Source organism: Notamacropus eugenii, chromosome 6 (genome assembly GCF_028372415.1).
Source record: "Notamacropus eugenii isolate mMacEug1 chromosome 6, mMacEug1.pri_v2, whole genome shotgun sequence".
NCBI classification, from domain to species: domain Eukaryota; kingdom Metazoa; phylum Chordata; class Mammalia; order Diprotodontia; family Macropodidae; genus Notamacropus; species Notamacropus eugenii.
In genome coordinates, this window is record NC_092877.1 from 346,895,592 (window position 1) to 346,908,609 (window position 13,018).

Consider the following 13,018-nt stretch of genomic DNA (forward strand, 5'->3'; position numbering starts at 1 on the left):
GGGGGGAGGGTACTTCATGACCTCTAAGGTCTCTTCCAACTTTAAATCTGTGATTCTATGACTCTAACATTGGGAATCTGGATGAAGAGGAAGATGGGAGTGCCCTACAGTGACATATGAAGTTGTCTCTAGAAGAAGGGGAGAGATGATAAACCCCATTTTGGCCATGTTGAGTTTGAGATGCCTCTGGGACAAACAGGTGGAGACGCCCAGCAGGCAACTGGTGATGTGGGATCAGATCTCAGGACACAGATGAAGGCCGAGTGCGCGACTGAAACATCTCAGGAACAATGAACAAAGTGACTCCCTCCACCTGTTGGAGAGAGGCTCCCCACACCTGTTCCAAATGCCTTTGCCGTTGCCACATTTCTAGGCCTGAATCCTCTAAGACTGGATTAGTCGGAGCCAGAAGTAAAGGCAGGTGCCAGGAAACACTTGTGGAATCAAGCCAGTCCCCAGTGGTTGCTGGCGCTCAAACACATGCATTGGTGAGCATCCGGAGAACACCAAAATATCTTCCTCTGGGAAGTGTGGGCTAAGCAAGGATGCTCCCACACCCTCCTGAAGACAAGAGCTGCTGTTGTTGCACTTCAATCTCATCTGATCCTCCTAACAGTCTTGGGAGGTAAGGGCTATTATTATTCCCATAAAGAAACTGAGACTGAGATAAACACATTGTCCAGGGCCACACAGCTAGTAACTACCTTAGGCAAGATTATGAACTGGGGTCTTCCTGGCCTGTCTGTACAAAGGCAAAGATGAGAGATTCAACATGAGGTACAGGAAGCAAGCTTGTTTGGCTGGGTGAATGAATGAAAAAGCTTTTCTTAAGCACCCACTTGGTGCCAAGCACAGGAGATGCAATGTACAAAAGGGAGACAGTCCAGTCCTTCCACTCATAAAATTCACATTCCACATATGGAAGGCTTTAGCCACAAATCAGATGGAAAGATTCCCTGGTCCTTAGGGTTCAGTGGCAAAGCAAGGGGTCAGACCTCTCCTTTAATCTACTTTACATTGATAAAACTTTATCAGTTCTGATGCTGGAGCACCTGGCAGGGCCAAGGACTTTGGGAACAAGGACTTTGTTTTCCCCATAGTTGCGACTACTGAGGAGCTATTGCCAGGTTACTTCTCCAAAACACTTGATTCCCCCTATGGTGACTGAGGGGGCTGGGACTGCTGCTATTTCAGAAGGTTTGTAGCTCAGGGCTCTGGGCTGTCCCCATTATAGTCTAAGGCAAGGTAGTGACGGTGGTCCCTTAACTCACCTGGAACCTATCACTTTCAGTCTCTCATGGTGCCTTGCCATTTCATAGGGTATTTGGGGGAAGGAGTAGGGAAGAAACGATGTGCACCGAGTTCAATTGTGAGGGATTTTAAATGACAAATAGAGGAGTTTGTATTTTACACCAAAAGCAATAGGAAACCACTGATGATTCTTGATGAGGAGAGTTACATGGTCAGACCTATGGTTTAGGAATATTAATTTGACAGTTCCATAGAGGGTGGATAAGAGAGAGAAGAGAAATGAAGGCAGGGAGAACAATTAAGAGGTTATTGACATCTAGGCAACAGCTGTCCTAAATGAGGACATTTTAGTCATGTGAAATAAGTGGTTTTATAACAGATAGATTGTCTATGAGTTATGCTGGAGCAACTACGTGACACTTGTTTTCCTGAGTTCAAATCTGGCCTCACACACGGATTAACTGTGTGATCCCAGGCAAGTTGCTTAACCCGGTTTACTTCAGTTTGTCCATCTGTAAAATGAGCTGGCAAAGGAAAAGGCAAACCACTCCAGTAACTTGGCCAAGAAGACCTCAAAAGGGGTTACAAAGAATCGGATATGACTGAAAAAATGACTGAACAACAATGGCTATGCTGGATTTGAAAGTCACTTGGTAGGGTAGATCTATGAAAACTGCCTTTAAAGTCAAATTACTCTCCTCAAGAACCAAAGTGTTATGGAAAAGAATGTTTTTTAGCTATTGGGGAGGGGGGAGAATGTGTGTTTTTTCTGTTTTTACTCTATCTCCACAGTATACATTCCTTTGTAAAGACTAATAAGTGTTATTTGTTAAATGAGACTGGAATGTTAATCCCTGGTGATTAACAGTAGGGAGAGAACATCAGAATAGGGTTCAAGCTAATGGATTAGAGAAGAATCACTACCAATCTCTCAGGAGTACCCTTAGAACCTTGAGATACTAGTGATATTGTAAACATAGCATTGACAGGACTTGGCAACTGACTACATATGGAGGATGAGGGATACTAGAGAGTCAAGGATGTCTCTGAGGCCATGAGACTTGGGTAATGAGAAGGATGGTGGTAATTTCCGCATTCCTGGGGAGTCTAGTTGCCAGCCTCTGGCCATAGTCCTCTTTATAAGATCCTTCTTCACACAAGCACTCATAAGAAATCCCAGAACTGACCACAGTTTTCTAAAGCATGATATTCTAGCCCCTGAAAGATTTGTACAGTTGAATGAAACACTTGTCCAACTGGCCAAGGAAGCCAGCTGTCTACCCGGGGCAAGGTCAGCACTTACAGGAGAGACATTGGGCTTGTTGGTTAGCAAGAAGAACACAGGCTATTTCCCTGGGGCCACTCTATTGGTTCATGGCATACAGCTACTAACCCTCCGCTGCAGTAGATCCTCTGGCATTTTAAACCTCTGGCTCTAATACCAACATTCCCTCCAAAGACTCAGCACACGACTCCCATCACTTCCCCATTGGCAGAGTTCCTGGCATTTCAGATCTCTGACCTGACTCTCATAGACTGTACTTCTCAATAGCCCCTTTGGGCTTGGCCCTTCCCCCACTGGCATTACCATAGCCAAGTCAAGTCACTGCTGATCCTGGGCTAGTTCAAAGACCCTTTGATGTTGCCCCAGACAAGATGGTCCCTGTGGAGCAGCATTGAGTCTTGAAATAAACAGAACCCTAACTTTTACTTTTGGAGGGAGGAGAGGGAGAAGCTGGTTAGTTTAGGCTGACAGTGACATTTTCCAGGTTAGATTCAATTCAATTCAATTCAACAGATATTCCCTAAGCATTTGTTATGTGTGAGGCATTATATACTTGCCAGAATTATATCTTAACTTTGGGTGTTAAAGGTAATAGATACTCACTTCATCACGCGATTTGAGAGTCACTGTGGAGTAGTGGCAAGATTGTTGGATTTATATTCAGGAAGACCTGAGTTCAAATGCTACTTCTGACTTTTACTAACTGTGTGACTGTGGGCAAGTTAGGTTAAGTTCTCTGTGGCTCAGGTTTATTCATCAGCAAAAGGGGAATAATGACACCTATGGTCCCTAACTCACAGAGTCGTTGTGAGGAACACACAGATAATTTGTCTATCAAGGCCATCCCCAACTCTTCAACCTCATCATATATTATTCCCCTTGCCACACTCTATAGTCCAACCAAAGAATCTTTCTATTTTTCCCTCATGCATAGCATTCATCTCCCATCTCTGGGCCTTTGCATCCCCCCTGCCTGAATGTGCTCTGACCTCATCACTATCCTTTCTTTCAAAATGTAGCCCTGAGTCCTACCTTCTACACAAAGCCCTTCTGGATTCTTCCCCATCCCACCCCCAACACTAGTGTCCTCCCTCCCAAACAATCTGTTATTTATTTTATAGTTTTCTACAACACATGTATGAACTTGCTTTTTCCTCCCAATAGAATCTAAGCTCCTTAAGGATGAGAGTAGTTTAACTTTTGGCTAGGTATCCCCAGCTCACAGCATGCTGCCTAGAACATAGGAGTGCTAAATAAAAACTTGCTGGTTAGTTGCTGAGTACCTACTATGTGCCTTTTATCACTTTATCATGGTGATGTCATTTTGGTCATCTTTGAAAACAAAGGACAACAACCAACCAAACAACTATGTGCCTACTATGTGCTGGAAGTCCAAGGGTGTACTGGAATGAGTGTGAACACTTTGGAAGCTGGCAAATGTTACGAATGAGGGTTTGAGTTATTGTTTTACTGATTTCTAGACTTAATAAAGTACAGAGATAATACTAATAATAAAGATTAAATTTTAAAATGTGCTGTGTTTTCAGAGAGCCAGTTGTTAAACATTTACCAGCACACCCCTGCTTCTGTCCAAAATGCATCTCTCCATTTCTATTTGGATCATCTAAAATTATAATCCTTTAGAGAACATATTATCACATAACAAAACTGAGTAGCATCCCTGGAAGAACAACAGTGTTAAAAAAAAAAAAAAACACTGTTTTTTAATAGTGCAGCAGCTCTGGATCCTTGAAAGCATAAAAGAAACCTGGCCAATGGAGCCTCATTCCACAGCATGGGCAGTATTGCCTACCTGAGTCCAGCTCAGATGGAAGGGACTAAAGAGCCTACTCCCAGAAAGATGTAATAACCTGCAATAGAAGGTCCCTATTGCCCAGTTTGGAGCAGGCACAAACATTCTGTAACTTGTTCTGGTGTGCTGATCACAGGGTGAAGAGCTAGACCATTGGTTGGATGCTGATCCAGAACTGGAGAGAATCCCAAAAAAACCAACCAGCCAAAGAGAATCTCTCATTCTTTGTCTTCTTCTTTCCTGATTCGCTACTCTGAGAATGAGAGGGATGTACAAGCCTCTGGAGAAGAAGCCCCAGGATCTCCCCACCAGAAATGACATGCAGCCTGCGAACACCTCTGTGTGTTTGCCTTTGGGGCAGTTGTTCATCCTCTCTTTGAAGTAAAGGAATGGTGGAGGTAGCCATGACCCTGTGAGCTTCAAAAGGTTAAAATAGTGACAGCCAAAGTCTGGGAGCGGGAGGCAGCGATAGGGAGGAGCAAAGTCCTGCGCAGCATACTTAATTCAGCAGAAGTAAAAAGGCAGCCAAGAGGAAGCACTAGTCATTCACCTATTGGTTATGATGGATTCAAAAATCATTTGGTGGAGTGAATGATTTATAAAAACTAGATCAAGCCTACTTTCTTCAATGACCAAAGGGTTATAGGGAAGAATGTGTCCCAGGTATTGGGGGGAAGAAAGGTGTGTTTTTCTCTTTTTGCTATGTCTTCACAGTAAATATCCCTCTTTAAAGGCTAATAGATATTAATTGGTTAAGAGGAACTGGGATGTTAATCAATGGTGGTTAAAATAGGGGGAAAACATTAGAATAACCTCTAACTCCTCAGGTGGAAGAGATCTAAGCTTGCTTAGGAACCTGGTACCCATCAGTGCGAGTGGGCATTGGGACTCTCAGGAAAGCCCTGAGCTTATAAGGGATACAAAAACATTAGGTAATTTCCCAAAAGCCTCTGTAATTGCCTTATTCAACTGAAGATCCAGTTCAGAGTACATCTTCAATGCCTAGTATGTACAGATGGAGTACCTCAATGGGCTGCCCATAAAATTGCAATGTCATAGTCTAGACAATTTACATTTTTCATCTACTTGTTGTTTCCCCCACCAACTCCATGAGGGTCATTAGCTCGATCTCTTAGGGTAGTCCTGAGGAGTGAGGAGACTCAGAGATATTGAGGGTCTTAATATAGTCAGCATCAAGTCATCAACAGGAAACAATGCACAGAAAACTTCACTCTTGTTGTGGGATCCTTCCTCCCTTAGACACTCTGCACAGAACTCCCTCCATGGTCATGACCAATGTCTTTTGTATATACGTGTCTCCTTTGATACTGATTATCAATAAATCCCTGAGCAACATTTTTGTATCTATCCAAGAAATTTTATATGATCTTGAAATATGCATGGAAAGTATCTTATGAGAGGTTCATAAGAGCAGAGATTTAAAGGTCATCTAGTTCAACCAACCCCTTCACTCTACAGATGAGATTCAGTGATTTTTCTAAGGTCACACAAGTTGAAAGTGGCAGAACTAGTAGAACCTTTAAGGCTATATTTTGTTTTACTGAGTTAAGTGCTTTTTTAAAATCCTCAATAAACATTTCCAGAGTTCATAATAAGCATAAACAAAAATACCAGCAGGAAGAAAATTGTACCTTTTGTGCAAACATCTGTTGTAGAGGATGGGGTAGTAGAGAAATTCGACAAAGAACTCAACAAGGTCCTCCAAAAGGCATCAGCTTATACATTGATAACCAGGGTCCTTAGATCCAGAGAAATTGATAACTCAGGTCCTCTGAATCTAAATCAAATGGTCTTGATTAAGAAACAAAGGACAAAGGCTTGTAGCTACACAGAAACATCAAACCTATATATTAGGGGAAAGTGGGAGACTCTAGAAATGGTAAGCACTAAGCAACATCATTTTGAAAAAGAATTTAACTATATCTTATAGAAATCAAGCACCTGGTTACCAATATGGGAGACCCTGAAGATTTGATTGTCTGAGCGCAGGCAGACCAGAGATCAATTAGAACAAAACCTAGAATAAATAGCAAATTAGATGAAAGAATAAAAACCAGACAAAGATAATATAGCTACTTATAATCCCTCTGACCCGACCTATTCAAATAATTTATGATTAAAAATGGACATAAGAAAAGAAATTGATATGGATTGTCACCATTTTCTATAGAGAGTTTAATATAAAGCAATCACTACAATGAGGAGAGCAAAAGAAAACAGAAGACACCTTTCTTTAAGAGCACAAACTTTATTTCCTTGCCAGGTAGAAAATCATGACAGCCTAGGGCAAAATTGTTTAGTATCCAGACTAATCTACAATATGTTGGGAAGATGGATAGTAGATTTCCAACAGTACCATATCACAAAATAGGGAAGATAGGGTAGAAAATGAATTTTCAGAAAGATGCACCTTCAAGTTATAAACATGTCTATATGAATATATGAATGCAAATGTCCCTGTTTTTATAAAATATGAAAATGTTCACAAAATAATGCTTTAAATTCTCTCAGTGTTTCAGAGGAAAAAACAATTAAATAATTTTTAAAAATAATAAAAACACCAAAGGTGCTGGGGAGGATGCCCAAGGAAAGTTCCACACCAGAAGGTGTTGTTGTTGTTTAGTCATTCAGTTATATCTGACTCTTTGTGACCATAAACATAGCAGACCAGACCCTTCTATCCTCCACTATGTCCCAAAGTCTGCCCAAATTCATGATCTTTGCTTCCATGACACCATCTATTCATCTCATCTTCTGTCTTTTTCCTTTAGCTTTCAATCTTTCTCAACATTGGGGTCTTTTCCAATAAGTCCCATCTTCTCATTATGTGGTCAAAGTATTTAAGCTTCAGCTTTTGTATTTGACCTTCCAGTGATTACTATGAATTAACTTTTTTTAAGTATTGACTGCTTTGATCTTCTTGCTGTCCAAGGGACCCTAGAAACTCTTCTCTACCACACTTTGAAAGCATCAGTTCTGTGGTACCCAGTTTTCCTTACAGTCCAACTCTCACAGCCATACATTGCTACCATAAAAACCATAGGCTTCATTATACATACCTTTGTTGGCAAGGTGGTGTCTTTGCTTTTTAGTATGTCATCCAAATTTGTCATAACTTTTCTTTCAAGGAACAAGTACCCTTTCTTTTCATGGCTGTAGTCACCATCTGTAGTGATCTTTGAGCCCAAGAATATAAAACCTGACACTGCTTCCATTTCTTCTCCCTCTATTTGCCAGGAAGTGATGGGACCAGTTGCCAAGATCTTAGTTATTTTTATGTTAAGTTTCAAGCCAACTTTTACACTCTCTTCTTTCACCCTCATCAAGAGGCTTCTTAATTCTTCACTTTCTGTCATCAGAGTGGCATTGTCTGCATATCTGAGACTGTTGATATTTTTCCTGGCAACCTTAAATTCAGCTTGGAATCACCCAGCCTGGCATTTCTCACAATGTATTCTACTTGTAAGTTAGCTAAATAAGGTGACAATATACAACTTTGTCATACTCCTTTTCTAATCCTAAATCAATCAATTGTTCCCTGTTGATTTCTAACTGTTGCTTCTTGATCTACATCCAGGTTCCTCAGGAGAAAAGAGAGATAATGTGGTACTCCTATCTCTTTGAGGACTTGCCACATTTTGTGACCCAGAAGGTGTCTATCTCAATTACACAGGTAGTCAAAAACAGATCTTTACCCCTCTAAATGAACTGTTCAAAAATTTGAAAGCTCAAAAAAGTTGATTCCAGAGAGTAGTTGGTAGGGGCATGAATTGCAGAATTTAAAACCAAGCAGAACAACTGATCAAAAAATGGAGTTTTAACTGGAAAGTTCTGAGCCCTCTCTAAAGGAAGGTCATGGGAGAAGTTTATTCATCCATCCTTTAGTCTTCCAATCAACAATCTTGGGTAGTAAGTCCCTTTCCCTGGAGATAATCAATTCGAGTCCTGATAGCTACTCATTGGGATTGTTTTTAAAGCAGATTCCTGTTCAGAAATGGTTTAGACTTGGATGACATCTGAAGTTTCTTCCAGATTTGAAGTTTTGTAATTATATAAAAATATTCATCACCTGGTGACCAACATTTTTGTTGGTTGAGCCTCTCTGCCTTTAACTTGGCTGATCATCAGACAATGGACATAGAGTCCACCCAGTACTCAAAGCCTTTCTGATTTGGTTGGTCTTGCCAAAACTTGTGCTCTGTTGGTAGAGCATTCAAGAACTCAGGGTCACCTCTACCCCATCATCATCATCATCATCGCCACCACCACCATCATCATTGCTGGTATTTATATAGTTATTTAAGGTGTGCAACACACTTTATGTATATTATCCCACTTGATCTTCATAATCAATGGAGTGGCATTAAAGTAAGATGACAATATAGGGTACACTGAAGCCAGCTCAAACCAGCTCAAGAGAGCCAGTTGTTACATTTTCAAAATACTACCAATCAAAACATGATTTGTTATTTTTCTGATCACCTACACTTAAGAACATGATGAAGGAAATGTTACTAATGTAGATGTGCCATGGGTACATTTTTCCCCCAGAATGCCAGTTACTAATATTTACCAGAGTTGTGAGAATTAAATTAGATAATTGTAAAGCACTTAGCAGAGTACCTGGCACGTAGTAAGTGTTATATAAATGTTAGCTATCATCATTATTATTATTACAGCACATCCTTGATTTCAACTGATTGATCAATTAAGTATGTCCTATGTATCAGGCACCCTAGGATAAAAAAATGAAACAGACTTTGCCCTCAAGGGCCTTACATTCTGCTGAGCTGAAATAACATGTACTCATAAAAGTCAGTACAAAGTAATTGGAGAGGACAGAACACCAGAAGGTAAGGGTGGCATCAGAAAAAGCCTCTGGTAGAAGGAACCATTTGAGCAGGATGTTGAAAGAAACTAAGGAGTCTATGAGATAGAGGTGATGAGGAAGTATGTATCAAGCAGAGAGGCAAGAAATAGAATGTTATGAACTAGGAATTAATAGGAAAGTTTGACAGGACCATTGAGTGAATGAAAGGAAGCCATGTGTAATCAGCCTGGAAAGGTAAGCTAGGGTCAGATGGGGAAGGATCTCACTGGAGGAGCCTCTCCTTATACTGAGTCTATTAATAATTTATCTATAATGGCTCAATAAGGAAGTGGTACATATTTACACAGAAAAGATTGAAAGCTCCAATGAACATAAAGATAAACTAACCATAAATGTAGATACATATGTGACTTTATGGGACATACATTATTGTCTCTTATTATCTGATGCCAGCACTAGGAAGTCAAAAGCAGTTATAATCAAATTATTATATTCTATACAAAGTGCTTTAATTAAATATATGGATGCAAATAGTATTCCTGACATGAAGTCTCAGATTAAAAATTTCAGATTTTTAAGTTTTATTGATGTCATTTGTTTTTACATCAACCATTTCCTCATCAAACCCCACTTTCTAAACAAAGAAAAATAATTAGTCAAAATTAAACAGTATAGCAGCCATATCTGACACTGTATGCCACCCTCTACCCAAGTAGTTCCCACCTCTCAAGTAAGAGGAGAGAGCCATGTTTCATCATCTGTTCTTCAAAACCAAGATTACTTACTACAATTAAGTCAACTTACCTTTAAGGGTTGTTTTTGTTCATTTTCTTGTAGTCGTTGTGGATATTATTCCATTGGTGCTATTTAGATACATTAGATTTTATGAATTGTTTTATGGCCCATCTAATAAGCATTAAGTAAATCTATTGTTGGAAAGATCTCCTATTGGCTGCCTGAGTTTAGTTCTGGATACTTTTGATAATGTATTAGATAAGCTCAGGCATGCCCTAGGGGAGTAAAATTACTTCCCCAGTAAGCCTCCTGGTTGGGAGTGTATGTAAACTATACCACAAAGCCTGGACTTGGAAAGGGTCACATGGAGTCAGGAAGTGCCCACCCAGGATAGTACTATAAGTCCAGAGTTAGAGATCCACCAGAGAGGGAAGAAGAGATGGCTTGATTATTTATTGGCTCGGGTAAGACTACTTTTATTTTTTTTAATCTGGTTAAATGAAGTCTGTCCTATGTCCAATGCTTTGTTAGCCTTAGTGCTTGCACCTGAGCTAAGGACCCTATTCCTATTCTTGTGAAGCCTAGCCATAAGTCAAATTCTAGTGTTTCCAGGGGTGATGTTTGGGTGAGGCATGAGCCAAATGGCATAACTATTGAGAAGTCCAAGAGAGAACAGAGCTTTGCTAATGGGTCACCAGTAACAATAGCTCTTGGCTTCAGTGCAGTTTCAAGGAATTGAATGTACACTTTCATCAAAGAACCCAGTTATTATTCCCCATTGTTTAGTGGGGAACAGGCTATCATAAATGTACTGAGACAGCACTTAGTCCTTGTTTGGAATTAGGCAGTTTGGGTGTGTCTAGAGGTAGAAGATGAAGAATCACTCTCTTTCCAACTCAAACTTTGTGGCATTGTATGACCTTGAAACACTGGGCAAACATCAATTAATGTTTTAAGAGCAAGAGAAAAGAAAAGAGGAGAAGATTGGGTTTTTGCCATTTCCTATCGTGTTCCTCTTAAAGTGAAATTCTAAATATACTTTAGTTATGATGAGAGACACACAAGTAAAGAAGACAAAGTAATTATCCCAATTCATTCATTATTTTTTAAGATGTGCTCTTATTTCAATTATCTGCGTATTTCATGGCAAAAGCATGTTTTTAGAACCTGAATTCTCTGGATAATCACTCTATTTTTCCACTTTAGTCTGTGTGCACAAAATAAAATCATCCTTGGGATCCTGTATATTTATTTTCATTTCTGCACTATCATTAGGAATAATACCAAAATCATTGCTAATTCAAGATGATATGCATTAATTTCCCTGTTTTTTAGTTTTTTAGTCTTAGCAATGAAAAATCTAAGTGCCTTCATGCTGAGGAAGTTGGCTCCATGGTTGATCTTGTCTGAAAATTCATGTAATATGTATCAGGCAGCATTTGAAACCAAGCCCTCTGACTCCAACATTCATGCTTTTCCCTTCCGTTTTCTTATGTAGTTGATAAAAGTATGAGATAGAAAAAAACAGAAATGGGTTACCTAAAAGGTAATGGTTTCCCTTTTCTGGAAATCTCCAAGAAGAGGCTGGATGACCTATCCCCTAAAGGGGGATAGTTCAAAAGAGTCTCTTGTTCAGGTATTTACTTGATCATAGTAATAAAAGTCATCTACTTCAATCCCTTCATTTCACAGAGTAGGAAACTGAGGAACATGAAGGTTGACTTACCCAAAATCACATAGATAGTAAGAAGTTGAATGAGATGGTACCGGAGTCCCCTTTAGCTCTGAGATTCTCAGTAATTAGATTGAGTGATAAGGACCCTACCTGCAGAAGTACACGGATGTGGTCTCCTACCAGTTGGATAGTATGGTCATTGGAAAGAATGAATCCTGCCATGAAGAAGGAATATTTCTGATGTCAAGGTTCTCTTTCACTTGGCTGACTTTGGGCCATGATGTTTATTACCCATAGCCCTGAAGGAAAAGAGTTAGCACAACATTAAGCCACCTGGGATTTATGACGGATCAAAGTTTAATTCTACTCTAGTGTCCTCTGGTGCCACATTCTGTATCCCCACAGAGGAACCCAAGTTTTTGCTTTAGGATTTGGCAATGGAACCCAGCTGAATAATTATCTGCTGATTTCAATTATCCACTCCAATGATCCCCTTCATGAGGGAAAGTAATCAAAGCCTATATTGGTTGTCATCATGAGCAAACCAGTTCAAAAGTCCCTAGCAGGAGTGTCAAAAGTGCATCAAACTTATACAAGACTTTTAAAGCTGAATTGTCAGTCAACAGAAGGACTACTAGAATTTGAAAAATTAGATTGCCTCTCTGCATTTAGCTGACCACGTGAGTCGTCAGTGCTATGGGGGGAGCCATGTCTAAAATATATGTCACTGTCTTTACCTCCAGTCCATTGATTCTCTATGAAGAGGTGGGAAATATCATCAGACTTCCCTAGTCATACATTGAATAGAGTTTCTATGACTTCTGAATAAACTTGCCTTAGTAATGTTGTAGTCATTACAAAAATAATTCTCCTGGATTTGCTTGCTTCATTCTATATCATTTCACACAAGTAGTAGAAGAGTTTTCTTGTTTACCACAGGGCTCAGGCACAAGTTTCTTCTATTTTCTTCCATGAAATAAATAAAATTTGTCCTATATTGGATTACTTGTTAGCTTATATGCATGCAGGGAAATTTTCCTGTCTCCACAAAGCAGAAGTTCTTAACCTTTCTTGCGTATGGATTCGTTTCGCAGTTCATGACACCTTTCTCAGCCTCAGTTTCTCCATCTGTAAAATAGAGGTAATAATAGCACATACTTCACAGGGTTGTTGTGAATGAGATATGAATGAGACAACATGTAAAAGGGCTTTGCAAACCTCAAAGCGCTATGTAAATGTTAGCTATTATTGTAACTATCATTGTTATTTGCTATCAATGTTAGGTTTTAAAAATTCGTGATTGGAGGAAATGTTAAATTTTAAATGTTAAATGTTAAATTAGAGGCTGGTGAAAAAAAGATGTAATTATTTTTTCCCCATCTAAGTTCATAGATGAACTTGATCCTC